Source organism: Phycodurus eques, chromosome 8 (assembly GCF_024500275.1).
Source record: "Phycodurus eques isolate BA_2022a chromosome 8, UOR_Pequ_1.1, whole genome shotgun sequence".
Lineage (NCBI taxonomy): Eukaryota > Metazoa > Chordata > Actinopteri > Syngnathiformes > Syngnathidae > Phycodurus > Phycodurus eques.
The window spans coordinates 19,946,215-19,970,778 of NC_084532.1; positions in this window are offsets into that span (position 1 = coordinate 19,946,215).

Here is a 24,564-nt window from a genome sequence, read left to right on the forward strand (position 1 = left end):
AGTAGTAGGCCTATAATGACTAAATTGTAACATGACGACCTTTGTGATTTCGGCAGAACTTTTGAACCCTTAAATTTGAGCTAGTCGGCTGACATTCGACACACTCGATCGTTGGGAATCCACCTTTCAGATGAGATCTCTTCCAAGCCTCTCGGAGTTCGTGCGGCCGAAGCACGAGCATCGAAGCATTCCGTTTCGCTCCAGTAGTAGGCCTTTATTGTCTAAATTGTAACATGATGACCTATGTGATTTCGGCAGAACTTTTGAACCCTTAAGTTTGAGCTTGTGGGCTGACGTTCGACACACTTGATCGTTGTGAATCCACCTTTCAAATGAGGTCTCTTCCAAGCCTCTCGGAGGCCGTGCGGCTGAAACACGAGCGTCGAAGCATTCCGTTTCGCTCCAGTAGTAGGCCTTTATTGACTAAATTGAAACATGACGACCTATGTGATTTCGGCAGAACTTTTGATCCCTTAAGTTTGAGCTAGTGGGCTGACGTTCGACACACTCGATCGTTGTGAATCCACCTTTTAGATGATGTCTCTTCCAATCCTCTCGGAGTTCGTGCAGCCGAAACACGAGCTTCGAAGCATTCCGTTTCGCTCCAGTAGTTGGCCTTTATTGACTAAATTGTAACATGACGACCTCTGTGATTTATGCAGAACTTTTGAACCCTTAAGTTTGAACTAGTGGGCTGACGTTCGACGCACTCGATCGTTTTGAATCCACCTTTCAAATGAGGTCTCTTCCAATCCTCTCGGAGGTCGTGCGGCTGAAACACGAGCGTCGAAGCATTCCGTTTCGCTCCAGTAGTAGGCCTTTATTGACTAAATTGTAACATGACGACCTATGTGATTTCGGCAGAACTTTTGAACCCTTAAGTTTGAACTAGTGGGCTGACGTTTGACACACTCGATCGTTGTGAAACCACCTTTCAGATGACGTCTCTTCCAAGCCTCTCAGACTTCGTGCGGCCGAGCGGCGACTGTCAAAGCATTCAGTTTCGTTCCAGTAGTAGGCCGTTATTGACTAAATTGTAACATGACAACCAATGTGATTTCGGCAGAACTTTTGAACCCTTAAGTTTGAGCTCGTGGGCTGACGTTCGTCGCACTCGATCGTTTTGAATCCACCTTTCAAATGAGGTCTCTTCCAATCCTCTCGGAGGTCGTGCGGCTGAAACACGAGCGTCGAAGCATTCCGTTTCGCTCCAGTAGTAGGCCTTTATTGACTAAATTGTAACATGACGACCTATGTGATTTCGGCAGAACTTTTGAACCCTTAAGTTTGAGCTTGTGGGCTGACGTTCGACACACTCGATCGTTGTGAATCCACCTTTCAGATGAGGTCTCTTCCAATCCTCTCGGAGTTCGTGCAGCCGAAACACGAGCTTCGAAGCATTCCGTTTTGCTCCAATAGTAGGCCTTTATTGACTAAATTGTAATATGTCGACCTATGTGATTTCGGTAGAACTTTAGAACCCTTAAGTTTGAGCTAGTAGGCTGACCTTCGACACACTCGATCGTTTTGAATCCACCTTTCAGATGAGGTCTTTTCCAAGCTTCTCGGAGGTCGTGCGGCCGGAACACGAGCATCGAAGCATTCCGTTTCCTTCCAGTAGGAGGCCATTATTGACTAAATTGTAACATGACGACCTATGTGATTTCGGCAGAACTTTTGAACCCTTAAGTTTGAACTAGTGGGCTGACGTTTGACACACTCGATCGTTGTGAAACCACCTTTCAGATGACGTCTCTTCCAAGACTCTCAGACTTCGTGCGGCCGAGCGGCGACTGTCAAAGCATTCAGTTTCGTTCCAGTAGTAGGCCTTTATTGACTAAATTGTAACATGACAACCAATGTGATTTCGGCAGAACTTTTGAACCCTTAAGTTTGAGCTCGTGGGCTGACGTTCGTCGCACTCGATCGTTTTGAATCCACCTTTCAAATGAGTTCTCTTCCAATCCTCTCGGAGGTCGTGCGGCTGAAACACGAGCGTCGAAGCATTCCGTTTCGCTCCAGTAGTAGGCCTTTATTGACTAAATTGTAACATGACGACCTATGTGATTTCGGCAGAACTTTTGAACCCTTAAGTTTGAGCTTGTGGGCTGACGTTCGACACACTCGATCGTTGTGAATCCACCTTTCAGATGACGTCTCTTCCAATCCTCTCGGAGTTCGTGCAGCCGAAACACGAGCTTCGAAGCATTCCGTTTCGCTCCAATAGTAGGCCTTTATTGACTAAATTGTAATATGTCGACCTATGTGATTTCGGTAGAACTTTAGAACCCTTAAGTTTGAGCTAGTAGGCTGACCTTCGACACACTCGATCGTTTTGAATCCACCTTTCAGATGAGGTATTTTCCAAGCTTCTCGGAGGTCGTGCGGCCGGAACACGAGCATCGAAGCATTCCGTTTCCTTCCAGTAGGAGGCCATTATTGACTAAATTGAAACATGACGACCGATGTGATTTCGGCAGAACTTTTGATCCCTTAAGTTTGAGCTAGTGGGCTGACGTTCGACACACTTGATCGTTGTGAATCCACCTTTCAGATGAGGTCTCTTCCAAGCCTCTCGGAGGTCGTGCGCCTGAAACACGAGCGTCGAAGCATTCCGTTTCGCTCCAGTAGTAGGCCTTTATTGACTAAATTGAAACATGACGACCTATGTGATTTCGGCAGAACTTTGGAACCCTTAAGTTTGAGCTAGTGGGCTGACGTTCGACACACTCGATCGTTGTGAATCCACCTTTCAGATGAGGTCTCTTCCAATCCTCTCGGAGTTCGTGCAGCCGAAACACGAGCTTCGAAGCATTCCGTTTCGCTCCAATAGTAGGCCTTTATTGACTAAATTGTAACATGACGACCTATGTGATTTTGGCAGAACCTTTGAACCCTTAAGTTTGAGATTGTGGGCTGACATTCGACACACTCGATCGTTCTGAATCCACCTTTCGGATGAGGTCTCTTCCAAGCCTCTCGGAGGTCGTGCGGCCGAAACACAAGCGTCGAAGCATTCCGTTTCGCTCCAGTCGTAGGCCTTTATTGACTAAATATTAACATGACGACCTATGTGATTTCGGCAGAACTTTTGAACCCTTAAGTTTGAACTAGTGGGCTGACGTTTGACACACTCGATCGTTGTGAATCCATCTTTCAGATGAGGTCTCTTCCAAGCCTCTCGGAGGTCGTGCGGCCGAAACACGATCGTCGAAGCATTCCGTTTCGCTCCAGTAGTAGGCCTATATTGACTAAATTGTAACATGACGACCTTTGTGATTTCGGCAGAACTTTTGAACCCTTAAATTTGAGCTAGTCGGCTGACATTCGACACACTCGATCGTTGTGAATCCACCTTTCAGATGAGATCTCTTCCAAGCCTCTCGGAGTTCGTGCGGCCGAAGCACGAGCATCGAAGCATTCCGTTTCGCTCCAGTAGTAGGCCTTTATTGTCTAAATTGTAACATGCTGACCTATGTGATTTCGGCAGAACATTTGAACCTTTAAGTTTGAGCTTGTGGGCTGACGTTCGACACACTTGATCGTTGTGAATCCACCTTTCAGATGAGGTCTCTTCCAAGCTTCTCGGAGGCCGTGCGCCTGAAACACGAGCGTCGAAGCATTCCGTTTCGCTCCAGTAGTAGGCCTTTATTGACTAAATTGAAACATGACGACCTATGTGATTTCGGCAGAACTTTTGATCCCTTAAGTTTGAGCTAGTGGGCTGACGTTCGACACACTCGATCGTTGTGAATCCACCTTTCAGATGATGTCTCTTCCAATCCTCTCGGAGTTCGTGCAGCCGAAACACGAGCTTCGAAGCATTCCGTTTCGCTCCAGTAGTTGGCCTTTATTGACTAAATTGTAACATGACGACCTCTGTGATTTATGCAGAACTTTTGAACCCTTAAGTTTGAACTAGTGGGCTGACGTTCGACACACTCGATCGTTGGGAATCCACCTTTCAGATGAGGTCTCTTCCAAGCCTCTCGTAGGTCGTGCGGCCGAAACACGAGCGTCGAAGCATTACGTTTCGCTCCAGTACTAGTCCTTTGACTAAATTGTAACATGACGACCTATGTGATTTCGGCAGAACTTTTGAACCCTTAAGTTTGAGCTTGTGGGCTGACGTTCGACACACTCGATAGTTGTGAATCCACCTTTCAGATGAGGTCTCTTCCAATCCTCTCAGAGTTCGTGCAGCCGAAACACGAGCTTCGAAGCATTCCGTTTTGCTCCAATAGTAGGCCTTTATTGACTAAATTGTAACATGTCGACCTATGTGATTTCGGCAGAACTTTAGAACCCTTATGTTTTAGCTAGTAGGCTGACCTTCGACACACTCGATCGTTTTGAATCCACCTTTCAGATGAGGTCTCTTCCAATCCTCTCGGAGTTCGTGCAGCCGAAACACGAGCTTCGAAGTATTCCGTTTCGCTCCAATAGTAGGCCTTTATTGACTAAATTGTAACATGACGACCTATGTGATTTCGGCAGAACCTTTGAACCCTTAAGTTTGAGATTGTGGGCTGACATTCGACACACTCGATCCTTGTGAATCCACCTTTCAGATGAGGTCTCTTCCAAGCCTCTCGGAGGTTGTGCGGCCGAAACACAATTGTCGAAGCATTCCGTTTCGCTCCAGTCGTAGGCCTTTATTGACTAAATTGTAACATGACAACCGATATGATTTCGGCAGAACTTTTGAACCCTTAAGTTTGAGATTATGGGCTGACGTTCGACACACTCGATCGTTGTGAATCCACCTTTCAGATGAGGTCTCTTCCAATCCTCTCGGAGTTCGTGCAGCCGAAACACGAGCATCGAAGCATTCCGTTTCGCTCCAATAGTAGGCCTTTATTGACTAAATTGTAATATGTCGACCTATGTGATTTCGGTAGAACTTTAGAACCCTTAAGTTTGAGCTAGTAGGCTGACCTTCGACACACTCGATCGTTTTGAATCCACCTTTCAGATGAGGTCTTTTCCAAGCTTCTCGGAGGTCGTGCGGCCGGAACACGAGCATCGAATCATTCCGTTTCCTTCCAGTAGGAGGCCATTATTGACTAAATTGAAACATGACGACCGATGTGATTTCGGCAGAACTTTTGAACTCTTAAGTTTGAGCTAGTGGGCTGACGTTCGACACACTCGATCGTTGTGAATCCACCTTTCAGATGAGGTCTCTTCCAAGCCTCTCGGAGGTCGTGCGGCTGAAACACGAGCGTCGAAGCATTCCGTTTCGCTCCAGTAGTAGGCCTTTATTGACTAAATTGAAACATGACGACCTATGTGATTTCGGCAGAACTTTGGAACCCTTAAGTTTGAGCTAGTGGGCTGACGTTCGACACACTCGATCGTTGTGAATCCACCTTTCAGATGAGGTCTCTTCCAATCCTCTCGGAGTTCGTGCAGTCGAAACACGAGCTTCGAAGCATTCCGTTTCGCTCCAATAGTAGGCCTTTATTGACTAAATTGTAACATGACGATCTATGTGATTTCGGCAGAACCTTTGAACCCTTAAGTTTGAGATTGTGGGCTGACATTCGACACACTCGATCGTTGTGACTCCACCTTTCAGATGAGGTCTCTTCCAAGCCTCTCGGAGGTCGTGCGGCCGAAACACAAGCGTCGAAGCATTCCGTTTCGCTCCAGTCGGAGGCCTTTATAGACTAAATTGTAACATGACGACCGATATGATTTCGGCAGAACCTTTGAACCCTTAAGTTTGAGATTGTGGGCTGACATTCGACACACTCGATCCTTGTGAATCCACCTTTCAGATGAGGTCTCTTCCAAGCCTCTCGGAGGTTGTGCGGCCGAAACACAATTGTCGAAGCATTCCGTTTCGCTCCAGTCGTAGGCCTTTATTGGCTAAATTGTAACATGACGACCGATATGATTTCGGCAGAACTTTTGTACCCTTAAGTTTGAGATTATGGGCTGACGTTCGACAAACTCGATCGCTGTGAATCCACCTTTCAGATGAGGTCTCTTCCAATCCTCTCGGAGTTCGTGCAGCCGAAACACGAGCTTCGAAGCATTCCGTTTCGCTCCAATAGTAGGCCTTTATTGACTAAATTGTAATATGTCGACCAATGTGATTTCGGTAGAACTTTAGAACCCTTAAGTTTGAGCTAGTAGGCTGACCTTCGACACACTCGATCGTTTTGAATCCACCTTTCAGATGAGGTCTTTTCCAAGCTTCTCGGAGGTCGTGCGGCCGGAACACGAGCATCGAAGCATTCCGTTTCCTTCCAGTAGGAGGCCATTATTGACTAAATTGAAACATGACGACCGATGTGATTTCGGCAGAACTTTTGAACTCTTAAGTTTGAGCTAGTGGGCTGACGTTCGACACACTCGATCGTTGTGAATCCACCTTTCAGATGAGGTCTCTTCCAAGCCTCTCGGAGGTCGTGCGGCTGAAACACGAGCGTCGAAGCATTCCGTTTCGCTCCAGTAGTAGGCCTTTATTGACTAAATTGAAACATGACGACCTATGTGATTTCGGCAGAACTTTGGAACCCTTAAGTTTGAGCTAGTGGGCTGACGTTCGACACACTCGATCGTTGTGAATCCACCTTTCAGATGAAGTCTCTTCCAATCCTCTCGGAGTTCGTGCAGCCGAAACACGAGCTTCGAAGCATTCCGTTTCGCTCCAATAGTAGGCCTTTATTGACTAAATTGTAACATGACGATCTATGTGATTTCGGCAGAACCTTTGAACCCTTAAGTTTGAGATTGTGGGCTGACATTCGACACACTCGATCGTTGTGAATCCACCTTTCAGATGAGGTCTCTTCCAAGCCTCTCGGAGGTCGTGCGGCCGAAACACAAGCGTCGAAGCATTCCGTTTCGCTCCAGTCGGAGGCCTTTATTGACTAAATTGTAACATGACGACCGATATGATTTCGGCAGAACTTTTGAACCCTTAAGTTTGAGATTATGGGCTGACGTTCGACACACGCAATCGTTGGGAATCCACCTTTCAGATGAGGTCTCTTCCAAGCCTCTCGGAGGTCGTGCGGCCGACACACGAGCGTCGAAGCATTCCGTTTTGCTCCAGTAGTAGTCCTTTATTGACGAAATTGAAACATGACGACCTATGTGATTTCGGCAGAACTTTTGAACTCTTAAGTTTGCGCTAGTGGGCTGACGTTCGACACACTCGATCGTTGTGAATCCACCTTTCAGATGAGTTCTCTTCCATGCCTCTCGGAGGTCGTGCGGACGAAACACAAGCGCCGAAGCATTCCGTTTCGCTCCAATAGTAGGCCTTTATTGACTAAATTGTAACATGACGACCTATGTGATTTCGGCAGAACTTTAGAACCCTTAAGTTTGAGCTAGTAGGCTGACATTCGACACACTCGATCGTTTTGAATCCACCTTTCAGATGAGGTCTCTTCCAAGCCTCTCGGAGGTCGTGCGGCTGAAACACGAGCGTCGAAGCATTCCGTTTCGCTCCAGTAGTAGGCTTTTATTGACTAAATTGAAACATGACGACCCATGTGATTTCGGCAGAACTTTTGAACCCTTAATTTTGAACTAGTGGGCTGACGTTTGACACACCCGATCGTTGTGAATCCACGTTTCAGATGAGGTCTCTTCCAAGCCTCTCGGAGGTCGTGCAGCCGAAACACGAGCTTCGAAGCATTTCGTTTCGCTCCAGGAGTAGGCCTTTATTGACTAAATTGTCACATTATGACCTTTGTGATTTCGGCAGAACTTTTGAACCTTTAAGTTTGAGCTAGTAGACTGACATTCGACACACTCGATCGTTTTGAATCCACCTTTTAGATGAGGTCTCTTGCAATCCTTTCGGAGTTCGTGCGGCCGAAACACGAGCTTCGAACCATTCCGTTTCGCTCCAGGAGTAGGCCTTTATTGACTAAATTGTCACATGATGACCTTTGTGATTTCGGCAGAACTTTTGATCCCTTAAGTTTGAGCTAGTGGGCTGACGTTCGACACATTCGATCGTTGTGAATCCCCCTTTCAGATGAGGTCTCTTCCAATCCTCTCGGAGTTCGTGCAGCCGAAACAAGAGCTTCGAAGCATTCCGTTTCGCTCCAATAGTAGGCCTTTATTGACTAAATTGTAACATGACGACCTATGTGATTTCGGCAGAACCTTTGAACCCTTAAGTTTGAGATTGTGGGCTGACATTCGACACACTCGATCGTTGTGAATCCCCCTTTCAGATGAGGTCTCTTCCAAGCCTTTCGGAGGTCTTGCGGTCGAAACACAAGCGTCGAAGCATTCCGTTTCGCTCCAGTCGTAGGCCTTTATTGACTAAATTGTAACATGAAGACCTATGTGATTTCGGCAGAACTTTTGAACCCTTAAGTTTGAGCTTGTGGGCTGACATTCGACACACTCGATCGTTGTGAATCCACCTTTCAGATGAGGTCTCTTCCAATCCTCTCGGAGTTCGTGCAGCCGAAACACGAGCTTCGAAGCATTCCGTTTCGCTCCAGTAGTTGGCCTTTATTGACTAAATTGTAACATGACGACCGATATGATTTCGGCAGAACTTTTGAACCCTTAAGTTTGAGATTATGGGCTGACGTTCGACACACTCGATCGTTGGGAATCCACCGTTCAGGTGAGGTCTCTTCCAACCCTCTCGGAGGTCGTGCGGCCGAAACACGAGCGTCGAAGCATTCCGTTTCGCTCCAGTAGTAGTCCTTTATTGACTAAATTGTAACATGATGACCGATGTGATTTCGGCAGAACATTTGAACCCTTAAGTTTGAGCTTGTGGGCTGACGTTCGACACACTTGATCGTTGTGAATCCACCTTTCAGATGAGGTCTCTTCCAAGCCTCTCGGAGGCCGTGCGGCTGAAACACGAGCGTTGAAGCATTCCGTTTCGCTCCAGTTGTAGGCCTTTATTGACGAAATTGAAACATGACGACCTATGTGATTTCGGCAGAACTTTTGAACTCTTAAGTTTGAGCTAGTGGGCTGACGTTCGACACACTCGATCGTTGTGAATCCACCTTTCAGATGAGTTCTCTTCCATGCCTCTCGGAGGTCGTGCGGACGAAACAAGCGCCGAAGCATTCCGTTTCGCTCCAATAGTAGGCCTTTATTGACTAAATTGTAACATGACGACCTATGTGATTTCGGCAGAACTTTAGAACCCTTAAGTTTGAGCTAGTACGCTGACATTCGACACACTCGATCGTTTTGAATCCACCTTTCAAATGAGGTCTCTTCCAAGCCTCTCGGAGGTCGTGCGGCTGAAACACGAGCGTCGAAGCATTCCGTTTCGCTCCAGTAGTAGGCCTTTATTGACTAAATTGAAACATGACGACCCATGTGATTTCGGCAGAACTTTTGAACCCTTAATTTTGAACTAGTGGGCTGACGTTTGACACACTCGATCGTTGTGAATCCACCTTTCAGATGAGGTCTCTTCCAAGCCTCTCGGAGGTCGTGCGGCTGAAACACGAGCATCGAAGCATTCCGTTTCGCTCCAATAGTAGGCCTTTATTGACTAAATTGTAACATGACGACCTATGTGATTTCGGCAGAACTTTGGAACCCTTAAGTTTGAGCTAGTAGGCTGACATTCGACACACTCGATCGTTGTGAATCCACCTTTCAGATGAGGTCTCTTCCATGCCTCTCGGAGGTCGTGCGGACGAAACACAAGCGCCGAAGCATTCCGTTTCGCTCCAATAGTAGGCCTTTATTGACTAAATTGTAACATGACGACCTATGTGATTTCGGCAGAACTTTAGAACCCTTAAGTTTGAGCTAGTAGGCTGACATTCGACACACTCGATCGTTTTGAATCCACCTTTCAGATGAGGTCTCTTCCAAGCCTCTCGGAGGTCGTGCGGCTGAAACACGAGCGTCGAAGCATTCCGTTTCGCTCCAGTAGTAGGCCTTTATTGACTAAATTGAAACATGACGACCCATGTGATTTCGGCAGAACTTTTGAACCCTTAATTTTGAACTAGTGGGCTGACGTTTGACACACCCGATCGTTGTGAATCCACGTTTCAGATGAGGTCTCTTCCAAGCCTCTCGGAGGTCGTGCAGCCGAAACACGAGCTTTGAAGCATTTCGTTTCGCTCCAGGAGTAGGCCTTTATTGACTAAATTGTCACATTATGACCTTTGTGATTTCGGCAGAACTTTTGAACCTTTAAGTTTGAGCTAGTAGACTGACATTCGACACACTCGATCGTTTTGAATCCACCTTTTAGAGGAGGTCTCTTGCAATCCTTTCGGAGTTCGTGCGGCCGAAACACGAGCTTCGAACCATTCCGTTTCGCTCCAGGAGTAGGCCTTTATTGACTAAATTGTCACATGATGACCTTTGTGATTTCGGCAGAACTTTTGATCCCTTAAGTTTGAGCTAGTGGGCTGACGTTCGACACACTCGATCGTTGTGAATCCCCCTTTCAGATGAGGTCTCTTCCAATCCTCTCGGAGTTCGTGCAGCCGAAACAAGAGCTTCGAAGCATTCCGTTTCGCTCCAATAGTAGGCCTTTATTGACTAAATTGTAACATGACGACCTATGTGATTTCGGCAGAACCTTTGAACCCTTAAGTTTGAGATTGTGGGCTGACATTCGACACACTCGATCGTTGTGAATCCCCCTTTCAGATGAGGTCTCTTCCAAGCCTTTCGGAGGTCTTGCGGTCGAAACACAAGCGTCGAAGCATTCCGTTTCGCTCCAGTCGTAGGCCTTTATTGACTAAATTGTAACATGACGACCTATGTGATTTCGGCAGAACTTTTGAACCCTTAAGTTTGAGCTTGTGGGCTGACATTCGACACACTCGATCGTTGTGAATCCACCTTTCAGATGAGGTCTCTTCCAATCCTCTCGGAGTTCGTGCAGCCGAAACACGAGCTTCGAAGCATTCCGTTTCGCTCCAGTAGTTGGCCTTTATTGACTAAATTGTAACATGACGACCGATATGATTTCGGCAGAACTTTTGAACCCTTAAGTTTGAGATTATGGGCTGACGTTCGACACACTCGATCGTTGGGAATCCACCGTTCAGGTGAGGTCTCTTCCAACCCTCTCGGAGGTCGTGCGGCCGAAACACGAGCGTCGAAGCATTCCGTTTCGCTCCAGTAGTAGTCCTTTATTGACTAAATTGTAACATGATGACCGATGTGATTTCGGCAGAACATTTGAACCCTTAAGTTTGAGCTTGTGGGCTGACGTTCGACACACTTGATCGTTGTGAATCCACCTTTCAGATGAGGTCTCTTCCAAGCCTCTCGGAGGCCGTGCGGCTGAAACACGAGCGTCGAAGCATTCCGTTTCGCTCCAGTTGTAGGCCTTTATTGACGAAATTGAAACATGACGACCTATGTGATTTCGGCAGAACTTTTGAACTCTTAAGTTTGAGCTAGTGGGCTGACGTTCGACACACTCGATCGTTCTGAATCCACCTTTCAGATGAGTTCTCTTCCATGCCTCTCGGAGGTCGTGCGGACGAAACAAGCGCCGAAGCATTCCGTTTCGCTCCAATAGTAGGCCTTTATTGACTAAATTGTAACATGACGACCTATGTGATTTCGGCAGAACTTTAGAACCCTTAAGTTTGAGCTAGTACGCTGACATTCGACACACTCGATCGTTTTGAATCCACCTTTCAGATGAGGTCTCTTCCAAGCCTCTCGGAGGTCGTGCGGCTGAAACACGAGCGTCGAAACATTCCGTTTCGCTCCAGTAGTAGGCCTTTATTGACTAAATTGAAACATGACGACCCATGTGATTTCGGCAGAACTTTTGAACCCTTAATTTTGAACTAGTGGGCTGACGTTTGACACACTCGATCGTTGTGAATCCACCTTTCAGATGAGGTCTCTTCCAAGCCTCTCGGAGGTCGTGCGGCTGAAACACGAGCATCGAAGCATTCCGTTTCGCTCCAATAGTAGGCCTTTATTGACTAAATTGTAACATGACGACCTATGTGATTTCGGCAGAACTTTGGAACCCTTAAGTTTGAGCTAGTAGGCTGACATTCGACACACTCGATCGTTTTGAATCCACCTTTCAGATGAGGTCTCTTCCAAGCCTCTCGGAGGTCGTGCGGCTGAAACACGAGCGTCGAAGCATTCCGTTTCGCTCCAGTAGTAGGCCTTTATTGACTAAATTGAAACATGACGACCCATGTGATTTCGGCAGAACTTTTGAACCCTTAATTTTGAACCAGTGGGCTGACGTTTGACACACTCGATCGTTGTGAATCCACCTTTCAGATGAGGTCTCTTCCAAGCCTCTCGGAGGTCGTGCGGCTGAAACACGAGCATCGAAGCATTCCGTTTAGCTCCAATAGTAGGCCTTTCTTAACTAAATTGTAACATGACGACCTATGTGATTTCGGCAGAACCTTTGAACCCTTAAGTTTGAGATTGTGGGCTGACATTCGACACACTCGATCGTTGTGAATCCACCTTTCAGATGAGGTCTCTTCCAAGCCTCTCTGAGGTCGTGCGGCCGAAACACAAGCGTCGAAGCATTCCGTTTTGCTCCAGTCGTAGGCCTTTATTGACTAAATTGTAACATGACGACCGATATGATTTCGGCAGAACTTTTGAACCCTTAAGTTTGAGATTGTGGGCTGACGTTCGACACACTCGATCGTTGTGAATCCACCTTTCATATGATGTCTCTTCCAATCCTCTCGGAGTTTTGGCAGCCGAAACACGAGCTTCGAAGCATTCCGTTTCGCTCCAGTAGTTGGCCTTTATTGACTAAATTGTAACATGACGACCTATGTGATTTATGCAGAACTTTTGAACCCTTAAGTTTGAACTAGTGGGCTGACGTTCGACACACTCGATCGTTGGGAATCCACCTTTCAGATGAGATCTCTTCCAAACCTCTCGTAGGTCGTGCGGCCGAAACACGAGCGTCGAAGCATTCCGTTTCGCTCCAGGACTAGTCCTTTGACTAAATTGTAACATGACGACCTATGTGATTTCGGCAGAACTTTTGAACCCTTAAGTTTGAGCTTGTGGGCTGACGTTCGACACAGTCGATCGTTGTGAAACCACCTTTCAGATGAGGTCTCTTCCAATCCTCTCGGAGTTCGTGCAGCCGAAACACGAGCTTCGAAGCATTCCGTTTCGCTCCAGTAGTTGGCCTTTATTGACTAAATTGTAACATGACGACCTATGTGATTTATGCAGAACTTTTGAACCCTTAAGTTTGAACTAGTGGGCTGACGTTCGACACACTCGATCGTTGGGAATCCACCTTTCAGATGAGATCTCTTCCAAACCTCTCGTAGGTCGTGCGGGCGAAACACGAGCGTCGAAGCATTCCGTTTCGCTCCAGGACTAGTCCTTTGACTAAATTGTAACATGACGACCTATGTGATTTCGGCAGAACTTTTGAACCCTTAAGTTTGAGCTTGTGGGCTGACGTTCGACACAGTCGATCGTTGTGAAACCACCTTTCAGATGAGGTCTCTTCCAATCCTCTCGGAGTTCGTGCAGCCGAAACACGAGCTTCGAAGCATTCCGTTTCGCTCCAGTAGTTGGCCTTTATTGACTAAATTGTAACATGACGACCGATATGATTTCGGCAGAACTTTTGAACCCTTAAGTTTGAGATTATGGGCTGACGTTCGACACACTCAATCGTTGTGAATCCACCTTTCAGATGAGGTCTCTTCCAAGCCTCTCGGAGGCCGTGCGGCTGAAACACGAGCGTCGAAGCATTCCGTTTCGCTCCAGTTGTAGGCCTTTATTGACGAAATTGAAACATGACGACCTATGTGATTTCGGCAGAACTTTTGAACTCTTAAGTTTGAGCTAGTGGGCTGACGTTCGACACACTCGATCGTTGTGAATCCACCTTTCAGATGAGTTCTCTTCCATGCCTCTCGGAGGTCGTGCGGACGAAACAAGCGCCGAAGCATTCCGTTTCGCTCCAATAGTAGGCCTTTATTGACTAAATTGTAACATGACGACCTATGTGATTTCGGCAGAACTTTAGAACCCTTAAGTTTGAGCTAGTGGGCTGACGTTCGACACACTCGATCGTTGTGAATCCACCTTTCATATGAGGTCTCTTCCAATCCTCTCGGAGTTCGTACAGCCGAAACACGAGCTTCGAAGCATTCCGTTTCGCTCCAATAGTAGGCCTTTCTTGACTAAATTGTAACATGACGACCTATGTGATTTCGGCAGAACCTTTGAACCCTTAAGTTTGAGATTGTGGGCTGACATTCGACACACTCGATCGTTGTGAATCCACCTTTCAGATGAGGTCTCTTCCAAGCCTTTCTGAGGTCTTGCGGCCGACACACAAGCGTCGAAGCATTCCGTTTTGCTCCAGTCGTAGGCCTTTATTGACTAAATTGTAACATGACGACCGATATGATTTCGGCAGAACTTTTGAACCCTTAAGTTTGAGATTGTGGGCTGACGTTCGACACACTCGATCGTTGTGAATCCACCTTTCATATGATGTCTCTTCCAATCCTCTCGGAGTTTTGGCAGCCGAAACACGAGCTTCGAAGCATTCCGTTTCGCTCCAGTAGTTGGCCTTTATTGACTAAATTGTAACATGACGACCTATGTGATTTATGCAGAACTTTTGAACCCTTAAGTTTGAACTAGTGGGCTGACGTTCGACACACTCGATCGTTGGGAATCCACCTTTCAGATGAGGTCTCTTCCAAACCTCTCGTAGGTCGTGCGGCCGAAACACGAGCGTCGAAGCATTCCGTTTCGCTCCAGGACTAGTCCTTTGACTAAATTGTAACATGACGACCTATGTGATTTCGGCAGAACTTTTGAACCCTTAAGTTTGAGCTTGTGGGCTGACGTTCGACACACTCGATCGTTGTGAAACCACCTTTCAGATGAGGTCTCTTCCAAGCCTCTCGGAGGCCGTACGGCTGAAACACGAGCGTCGAAGCATTCCGTTTCGCTCCAGTTGTAGGCCTTTATTGACGAAATTGAAACATGACGACCTATGTGATTTCGGCAGAACTTTTGAACTCTTAAGTTTGAGCTAGTGGGCTGACGTTCGACACATTCGATCGTTGTGAATCCACCTTTCAGATGAGTTCTCTTCCATGCCTCTCGGAGGTCGTGCGGACGAAACACAAGCGCCGAAGCATTCCGTTTCGCTCCAATAGTAGGCCTTTATTGACTAAATTGTAACATGACGACCGATATGATTTCGGCAGAACTTTTGAACCCTTAAGTTTGAGATTATGGGCGGACGTTCGACACACTCGATTGTTGGGAATCCACCTTTCAGATGAGGTCTCTTCCAAGCCTCTCGGAGGTCGTGCGGCCGAAACACGAGCGTCGAAGCATTCCGTTTCGCTCCAGTAGTAGTCCTTTATTGACTAAATTGTAACATGATGACCGATGTGATTTCGGCAGAACTTTTGAACCCTTAAGTTTGAGCTTGTGGGCTGACGTTCGACACACTTGATCGTTGTGAATCCACCTTTCAGATGAGGTCTCTTCCAAGCCTCTCGGAGGCCGTGCGGCTGAAACACGAGCGTCGAAGCATTCCGTTTCGCTCCAGTTGTAGGCCTTTATTGACGAAATTGAAACATGACGACCTATGTGATTTCGGCAGAACTTTTGAACTCTTAAGTTTGAGCTAGTGGGCTGACGTTCGACACATTCGATCGTTGTGAATCCACCTTTCAGATGAGTTCTCTTCCATGCCTCTCGGAGGTCGTGCGGACGAAACACAAGCGCCGAAGCATTCCGTTTCGCTCCAATAGTAGGCCTTTATTGACTAAATTGTAACATGACGATCTATGTGATTTCGGCAGAACCTTTGAACCCTTAAGTTTGAGATTGTGGGCTGACATTCGACACACTCGATCGTTGTGAATCCACCTTTCAGATGAGGTCTCTTCCAAGCCTCTCGGAGGTCGTGCGGCCGAAACACAAGCGTTGAAGCATTCCGTTTCGCCCCATTCTTAGGCCTTTATTGACTAAATTGTAACATGACGACCGATATGATTTCGGCAGAGCTTTTGAACCCTGAAGTTTGAGCTAGTGGGCTGACGTTCGACACACTCGATCGTTGTGAATCCACCTTTCAGATGAGGTCTCTTCCAATCCTCTCGGAGTTCGTGCAGCCGAAACCCGAGCTTCGAAGCATTCCGTTTCGCTCCAGTGGTAGGCCTTTATTGACTAAATTGCAACATGACGACCTATGTGATTTCGGCAGAACCTTTGAACCCTTAAGTTTGAGATTGTGGGCTGACATTCGACACACTCGATCGTTGTGAATCCACCTTTCAGATGAGGTCTCTTCCAAGCCTTTCTGAGGTCTTGCGGCCGACACACAAGCGTCGAAGCATTCCGTTTTGCTCCAGTCGTAGGCCTTTATTGACTAAATTGTAACATGACGACCGATATGATTTCGGCAGAACTTTTGAACCCTTAAGTTTGAGATTGTGGGCTGACGTTCGACACACTCGATCGTTGTGAATCCACCTTTCATATGATGTCTCTTCCAATCCTCTCGGAGTTTTGGCAGCCGAAACACGAGCTTCGAAGCATTCCGTTTCGCTCCAGTAGTTGGCCTTTATTGACTAAATTGTAACATGACGACCTATGTGATTTATGCAGAACTTTTGAACCCTTAAGTTTGAACTAGTGGGCTGACGTTCGACACACTCGATCGTTGGGAATCCACCTTTCAGATGAGGTCTCTTCCAAACCTCTCGTAGGTCGTGCGGCCGAAACACGAGCGTCGAAGCATTCCGTTTCGCTCCAGGACTAGTCCTTTGACTAAATTGTAACATGACGACCTATGTGATTTCGGCAGAACTTTTGAACCCTTAAGTTTGAGCTTGTGGGCTGACGTTCGACACACTCGATCGTTGTGAAACCACCTTTCAGATGAGGTCTCTTCCAAGCCTCTCGGAGGCCGTGCGGCTGAAACACGAGCGTCGAAGCATTCCGTTTCGCTCCAGTTGTAGGCCTTTATTGACGAAATTGAAACATGACGACCTATGTGATTTCGGCAGAACTTTTGAACTCTTAAGTTTGAGCTAGTGGGCTGACGTTCGACACATTCGATCGTTGTGAATCCACCTTTCAGATGAGTTCTCTTCCATGCCTCTCGGAGGTCGTGCGGACGAAACACAAGCGCCGAAGCATTCCGTTTCGCTCCAATAGTAGGCCTTTATTGACTAAATTGTAACATGACGACCGATATGATTTCGGCAGAACTTTTGAACCCTTAAGTTTGAGATTATGGGCGGACGTTCGACACACTCGATTGTTGGGAATCCACCTTTCAGATGAGGTCTCTTCCAAGCCTCTCGGAGGTCGTGCGGCCGAAACACGAGCGTCGAAGCATTCCGTTTCGCTCCAGTAGTAGTCCTTTATTGACTAAATTGTAACATGATGACCGATGTGATTTCGGCAGAACTTTTGAACCCTTAAGTTTGAGCTTGTGGGCTGACGTTCGACACACTTGATCGTTGTGAATCCACCTTTCAGATGAGGTCTCTTCCAAGCCTCTCGGAGGCCGTGCGGCTGAAACACGAGCGTCGAAGCATTCCGTTTCGCTCCAGTTGTAGGCCTTTATTGACGAAATTGAAACATGACGACCTATGTGATTTCGGCAGAACTTTTGAACTCTTAAGTTTGAGCTAGTGGGCTGACGTTCGACACATTCGATCGTTGTGAATCCACCTTTCAGATGAGTTCTCTTCCATGCCTCTCGGAGGTCGTGCGGACGAAACACAAGCGCCGAAGCATTCCGTTTCGCTCCAATAGTAGGCCTTTATTGACTAAATTGTAACATGACGATCTATGTGATTTCGGCAGAACCTTTGAACCCTTAAGTTTGAGATTGTGGGCTGACATTCGACACACTCGATCGTTGTGAATCCACCTTTCAGATGAGGTCTCTTCCAAGCCTCTCGGAGGTCGTGCGGCCGAAACACAAGCGTTGAAGCATTCCGTTTCGCCCCATTCTTAGGCCTTTATTGACTAAATTGTAACATGACGACCGATATGATTTCGGCAGAGCTTTTGAACCCTGAAGTTTGAGCTAGTGGGCTGACGTTCGACACACTCGATCGTTGTGAATCCACCTTTCAGATGAGGTCTCTTCCAATCCTCTCGGAGTTCGTGCAGCCGAAACCCGAGCTTCGAAGCATTCCGTTTCGCTCCAGTGGTAGGCCTTTATTGACTAAATTGCAACATGTCGACCTATGTGATTTCGGCAGAACTTTAGAACCCTTAAGTTTGAGCTAGTAGGCAGACCTTCGAAACACTCGATCGTTTTGAATCCACCTTTCAGATGACGTCTTTTCCAAGCTTCTCGGAGATCGTGCGGCAGAAACACGAGCGTCGTAGCATTCCGTTTAGCTCCCGTAGGAAGCCTTTATTGACTAAATTGTAACATGACGACCTATGTGATTTAGGCAGAACTTTTGAACCTTTAAGTTTGAGCTAGTAGACTGACATTCGACACACTCGATCGTTTTGAATCCACCTTTCAGATGAGGTCTCTTCCAAGCCTCTCGGAGGTCGTGCGGCTGAAACACGAGCGTCGAAGCATTCCGTTTCGCTCCAGTAGTAGGCCTTTATTGACTAAATTAATACATGACGACCTATGTGATTTCGGCAGAACTTTTGATCCCTTAAGTTTGAGCTAGTGGGCTGACGTTCGACACACTCGATCGTTGTGAATCCACCTTTCAGATTATGTCTCTTCCAAACCTCTCGGAGTTCGTGCAGCCGAAACACGAGCTTCGAAGCATTCCGTTTCGCTCCAGTAGTTGGCCTTTATTGACTAAATTGTAACATGACGACCTATGTGATTTATGCAGAACTTTTGAACCCTTAAGTTTGAACTAGTGGGCTGACGTTCGACACACTCCATCTTTGGGAATCCACCTTTCAGATGAGGTCTCTTCCAAACCTCTCGTAGGTCGTGCGGCCGAAACACGAGCATTCCGTTTCGCTCCAGTACTAGTCCTTTGACTAAATTGTAACATGACGCCCGATGTGATTTCGGCAGAACTTTTGAACTCTTAAGTTTGAGATTGTGGGCTGACGTTCGACACACTCGATCGTTGTGAATCCACCTTTCAGATGAGGTCTCTTCCAAGCCTCTCGGAGGTCGTGCGGCTGAAACACGAGCGTCGAAGCATTCCGTTTCGCTCCAGTAGTAGGCCTTTATTGACTAAATTGAAACATGACGACCTATGTGATTTCGGCAGAACTTTGGAACCCTTAAGTTTGAGCTAGTGGGCTGACGTTCGACACACTCGATCGTTGTGAATCTTCCTTTCAGATGAGGTCTCTTCCAAGCCTCTCGGAGGTCTTTCGGTCGAAACACAAGCGTCGAAGCATTCCGTTTCGCTCCAGTCGTAGGCCTTTATTGACTAAATTGTAACATGACGACCGATATGATTTCGGCAGAACTTTTGAACCCTTAAGTTTGAGATTGTGGGCTGACGTTCGACACACTCGATCGTTGGGAATCCACCTTTCAGATGAGTTCTCTTCCATGCCTCTCGGAGGTCGTGCGGACGAAACACAAGCGCCGAAGCATTCCGTTTCGCTCCAGTCTTAGGCCTTTATTGACTAAATTGTAACATGACGACCGATATGATTTCGGCAGAGCTTTTGAACCCTTAAGTTTGAGCTAGTGGGCTGACGTTCGACACACTTGATCGTTGTGAATCCACCTTTCAGATGATGTCTCTTCCAATCCTCTCGGAGTTCGTGCAGCCGAAACACGAGCTTCGAAGCATTCCGTTTCGCTCCAGTAGTTGGCCTTTATTGACTAAATTGTAACATGACGATCTATGTGATTTCGGCAGAACCTTTGAACCCTTAAGTTTGAGATTGTGGGCTGACATTCGACACACTCGATCGTTGTGAATCCACCTTTCAGATGAGGTCTCTTCCAAACCTCTCGTAGGTCGTGCGGCCGAAACACGAGCGTCGAAGCATTCCGTTTCGCTCCAGGACGAGTCCTTTGACTAAATTGTAACATGACGACCTATGTGATTTCGGCAGAACTTTAGAACCCTTAAGTTTGAGCTAGTAGGCTGACATTCGACACACTCGATCGTTTTGAATCCACCTTTCAGATGAGGTCTCTTCCAAGCCTCTCGGAGGTCGTGCGGCTGAAACACGAGCATCGAAGCATTCCGTTTCGCTCCAATAGTAGGCCTTTATTGACTAAATTGTAACATGACGACCTATGTGATTTCGGCAGAACTTTGGAACCCTTAAGTTTAAGCTAGTAGGCTGACATTCGACACACTCGATCGTTTTGAATCCACCTTTCAGATGAGGTCTCTTCCAAGCCTCTCGGAGGTCGTGCGGCTGAAACACGAGCGTCGAAGCATTCCGTTTCGCTCCAGTAGTAGGCCTTTATTGACTAAATTGAAACATGACGACCCATGTGATTTCGGCAGAACTTTTGAACCCTTAATTTTGAACTAGTGGGCTGACGTTTGACACACTCGATCGTTGTGAATCCACCTTTCAGATGAGGTCTCTTCCAAGCCTCTCGGAGGTCGTGCGGCTGAAACACGAGCATCGAACCATTCCGTTTCGCTCCAGTAGTAGGCCTTTATTGACTCAATTGAAACATGACGACATTTGTGATTTCGGCAGAACTTTGGAACCCTTAAGTTTGAGCTAGTGGGCTGACGTTCGACACACTCGATCGTTGTGAATCCACCTTTCATATGAGGTCTCTTCCAATCCTCTCGGAGTTCGTGCAGCCGAAACACGAGCTTCGAAGCATTCCGTTTCGCTCCAATAGTAGGCCTTTCTTGACTAAATTGTAACATGACGACCTATGTGATTTCGGCAGAACCTTTGAACCCTTAAGTTTGAGATTGTGGGCTGACATTCGACACACTCGATCGTTGTGAATCCACCTTTCAGATGAGGTCTCTTCCAAGCCTCTCTGAGGTCGTGCGGCCGAAACACAAGCGTCGAAGCATTCCGTTTTGCTCCAGTCGTAGGCCTTTATTGACTAAATTGTAACATGACGACCGATATGATTTCGGCAGAACTTTTGAACCCTTAAGTTTGAGCTAGTGGGCTGACGTTCGACACACTCGATCGTTGTGAAACCACCTTTCAGATGAGGTCTCTTCCAATCCTCTCGGAGTTCGTGCAGCCGAAACACGAGCTTCGAAGCATTCCGTTTCGCTCCAGTAGTTGGCCTTTATTGACTAAATTGTAACATGACGACCGATATGATTTCGGCAGAACTTTTGAACCCTTAAGTTTGAGATTATGGGCTGACGTTCGACACACTCGATCGTTGGGAATCCACCTTTCAGATGAGGTCTCTTCCAAGCCTCTCGGAGGTCGTGCGGCCGAAACACGAGCGTCGAAGCATTCCGTTTCGCTCCAGTAGTAGTCCTTTATTGACTAAATTGTAACATGATGACCGATGTGATTTCGGCAGAACTTTTGAACCCTTAAGTTTGAGCTTGTGGGCTGACGTTCGACACACTTGATCGTTGTGAATCCACCTTTCAGATGAGGTCTCTTCCAAGCCTCTCGGAGGCCGTGCGGCTGAAACACGAGCGTCGAAGCATTCCGTTTCGCTCCAGTTGTAGGCCTTTATTGACGAAATTGAAACATGACGACCTATGTGATTTCGGCAGAACTTTTGAACTCTTAAGTTTGGGCTAGTGGGCTGACGTTCGACACATTCGATCGTTGTGAATCCACCTTTCAGATGAGTTCTCTTCCATGCCTCTCGGAGGTCGTGCGGACGAAACACAAGCGCCGAAGCATTCCGTTTCGCTCCAATAGTAGGCCTTTATTGACTAAATTGTAACATGACGATCTATGTGATTTCGGCAGAACCTTTGAACCCTTAAGTTTGAGATTGTGGGCTGACATTCGACACACTCGATCGTTTTGAATCCACCTTTCAGATGAGGTCTCTTCCAAGCCTCTCGGAGGTCGTGCGGCCGAAACACAAGCGTTGAAGCATTCCGTTTCGCTCCATTCTTAGGCCTTTATTGACTAAATTGTAACATGACGACCGATATGATTTCGGCAGAGCTTTTGAACCCTGAAGTTTGAGCTAGTGGGCTGACGTTCGACACAATCGATCGTTGTGAATCCACCTTTCAGATGAGGTCTCTTCCAATCCTCTCGGAGTTCGTGCAGCCGAAACACGAGCTTCGAAGCATTCCGTTTCGCTCCAATAGTAGGCCTTTCTTGACTAAATTGTAACATGACGACCTATGTGATTTCGGCAGAACCTTTGAACCCTTAAGTTTGAGATTGTGGGCTGACATTCGACACACTCGATCGTTGTGAATCCACCTTTCAGATGAGGTCTCTTCCAAGCCTCTCTGAGGTCGTGCGGCCGAAACACAAGCGTCGAAGCATTCCGTTTTGCTCCAGTCGTAGGCCTTTATTGACTAAATTGTAACATGACGACCGATATGATTTCGGCAGAACTTTTGAACCCTTAAGTTTGAGCTAGTGGGCTGACGTTCGACACACTCGATCGTTGTGAATCCACCTTTCAGATGAGGTCTCTTCCAATCCTCTCGGAGTTCGTGCAGCCGAAACCCGAGCTTCGAAGCATTCCGTTTCGCTCCAGTGGTAGGCCTTTATTGACTAAATTGCAACATGTCGACCTATGTGATTTCGGCAGAACTTTAGAACCCTTAAGTTTGAGCTAGTAGGCAGACCTTCGAAACACTCGATCGTTTTGAATCCACCTTTCAGATGACGTCTTTTCCAAGCTTCTCGGAGATCGTGCGGCAGAAACACGAGCGTCGTAGCATTCCGTTTAGCTCCCGTAGGAAGCCTTTATTGACTAAATTGTAACATGACGACCTATGTGATTTAGGCAGAACTTTTGAACCTTTAAGTTTGAGCTAGTAGACTGACATTCGACACACTCGATCGTTTTGAATCCACCTTTCAGATGAGGTCTCTTCCAAGCCTCTCGGAGGTCGTGCGGCTGAAACACGAGCGTCGAAGCATTCCGTTTCGCTCCAGTAGTAGGCCTTTATTGACTAAATTAATACATGACGACCTATGTGATTTCGGCAGAACTTTTGATCCCTTAAGTTTGAGCTAGTGGGCTGACGTTCGACACACTCGATCGTTGTGAATCCACCTTTCAGATTATGTCTCTTCCAAACCTCTCGGAGTTCGTGCAGCCGAAACACGAGCTTCGAAGCATTCCGTTTCGCTCCAGTAGTTGGCCTTTATTGACTAAATTGTAACATGACGACCTATGTGATTTATGCAGAACTTTTGAACCCTTAAGTTTGAACTAGTGGGCTGACGTTCGACACACTCCATCTTTGGGAATCCACCTTTCAGATGAGGTCTCTTCCAAACCTCTCGTAGGTCGTGCGGCCGAAACACGAGCATTCCGTTTCGCTCCAGTACTAGTCCTTTGACTAAATTGTAACATGACGCCCGATGTGATTTCGGCAGAACTTTTGAACTCTTAAGTTTGAGATTGTGGGCTGACGTTCGACACACTCGATCGTTGTGAATCCACCTTTCAGATGAGGTCTCTTCCAAGCCTCTCGGAGGTCGTGCGGCTGAAACACGAGCGTCGAAGCATTCCGTTTCGCTCCAGTAGTAGGCCTTTATTGACTAAATTGAAACATGACGACCTATGTGATTTCGGCAGAACTTTGGAACCCTTAAGTTTGAGCTAGTGGGCTGACGTTCGACACACTCGATCGTTGTGAATCTTCCTTTCAGATGAGGTCTCTTCCAAGCCTCTCGGAGGTCTTTCGGTCGAAACACAAGCGTCGAAGCATTCCGTTTCGCTCCAGTCGTAGGCCTTTATTGACTAAATTGTAACATGACGACCGATATGATTTCGGCAGAACTTTTGAACCCTTAAGTTTGAGATTGTGGGCTGACGTTCGACACACTCGATCGTTGGGAATCCACCTTTCAGATGAGTTCTCTTCCATGCCTCTCGGAGGTCGTGCGGACGAAACACAAGCGCCGAAGCATTCCGTTTCGCTCCAGTCTTAGGCCTTTATTGACTAAATTGTAACATGACGACCGATATGATTTCGGCAGAGCTTTTGAACCCTTAAGTTTGAGCTAGTGGGCTGACGTTCGACACACTTGATCGTTGTGAATCCACCTTTCAGATGATGTCTCTTCCAATCCTCTCGGAGTTCGTGCAGCCGAAACACGAGCTTCGAAGCATTCCGTTTCGCTCCAGTAGTTGGCCTTTATTGACTAAATTGTAACATGACGATCTATGTGATTTCGGCAGAACCTTTGAACCCTTAAGTTTGAGATTGTGGGCTGACATTCGACACACTCGATCGTTGTGAATCCACCTTTCAGATGAGGTCTCTTCCGAACCTCTCGTAGGTCGTGCGGCCGAAACACGAGCGTCGAAGCATTCCGTTTCGCTCCAGGACGAGTCCTTTGACTAAATTGTAACATGACGACCTATGTGATTTCGGCAGAACTTTAGAACCCTTAAGTTTGAGCTAGTAGGCTGACATTCGACACACTCGATCGTTTTGAATCCACCTTTCAGATGAGGTCTCTTCCAAGCCTCTCGGAGGTCGTGCGGCGAAA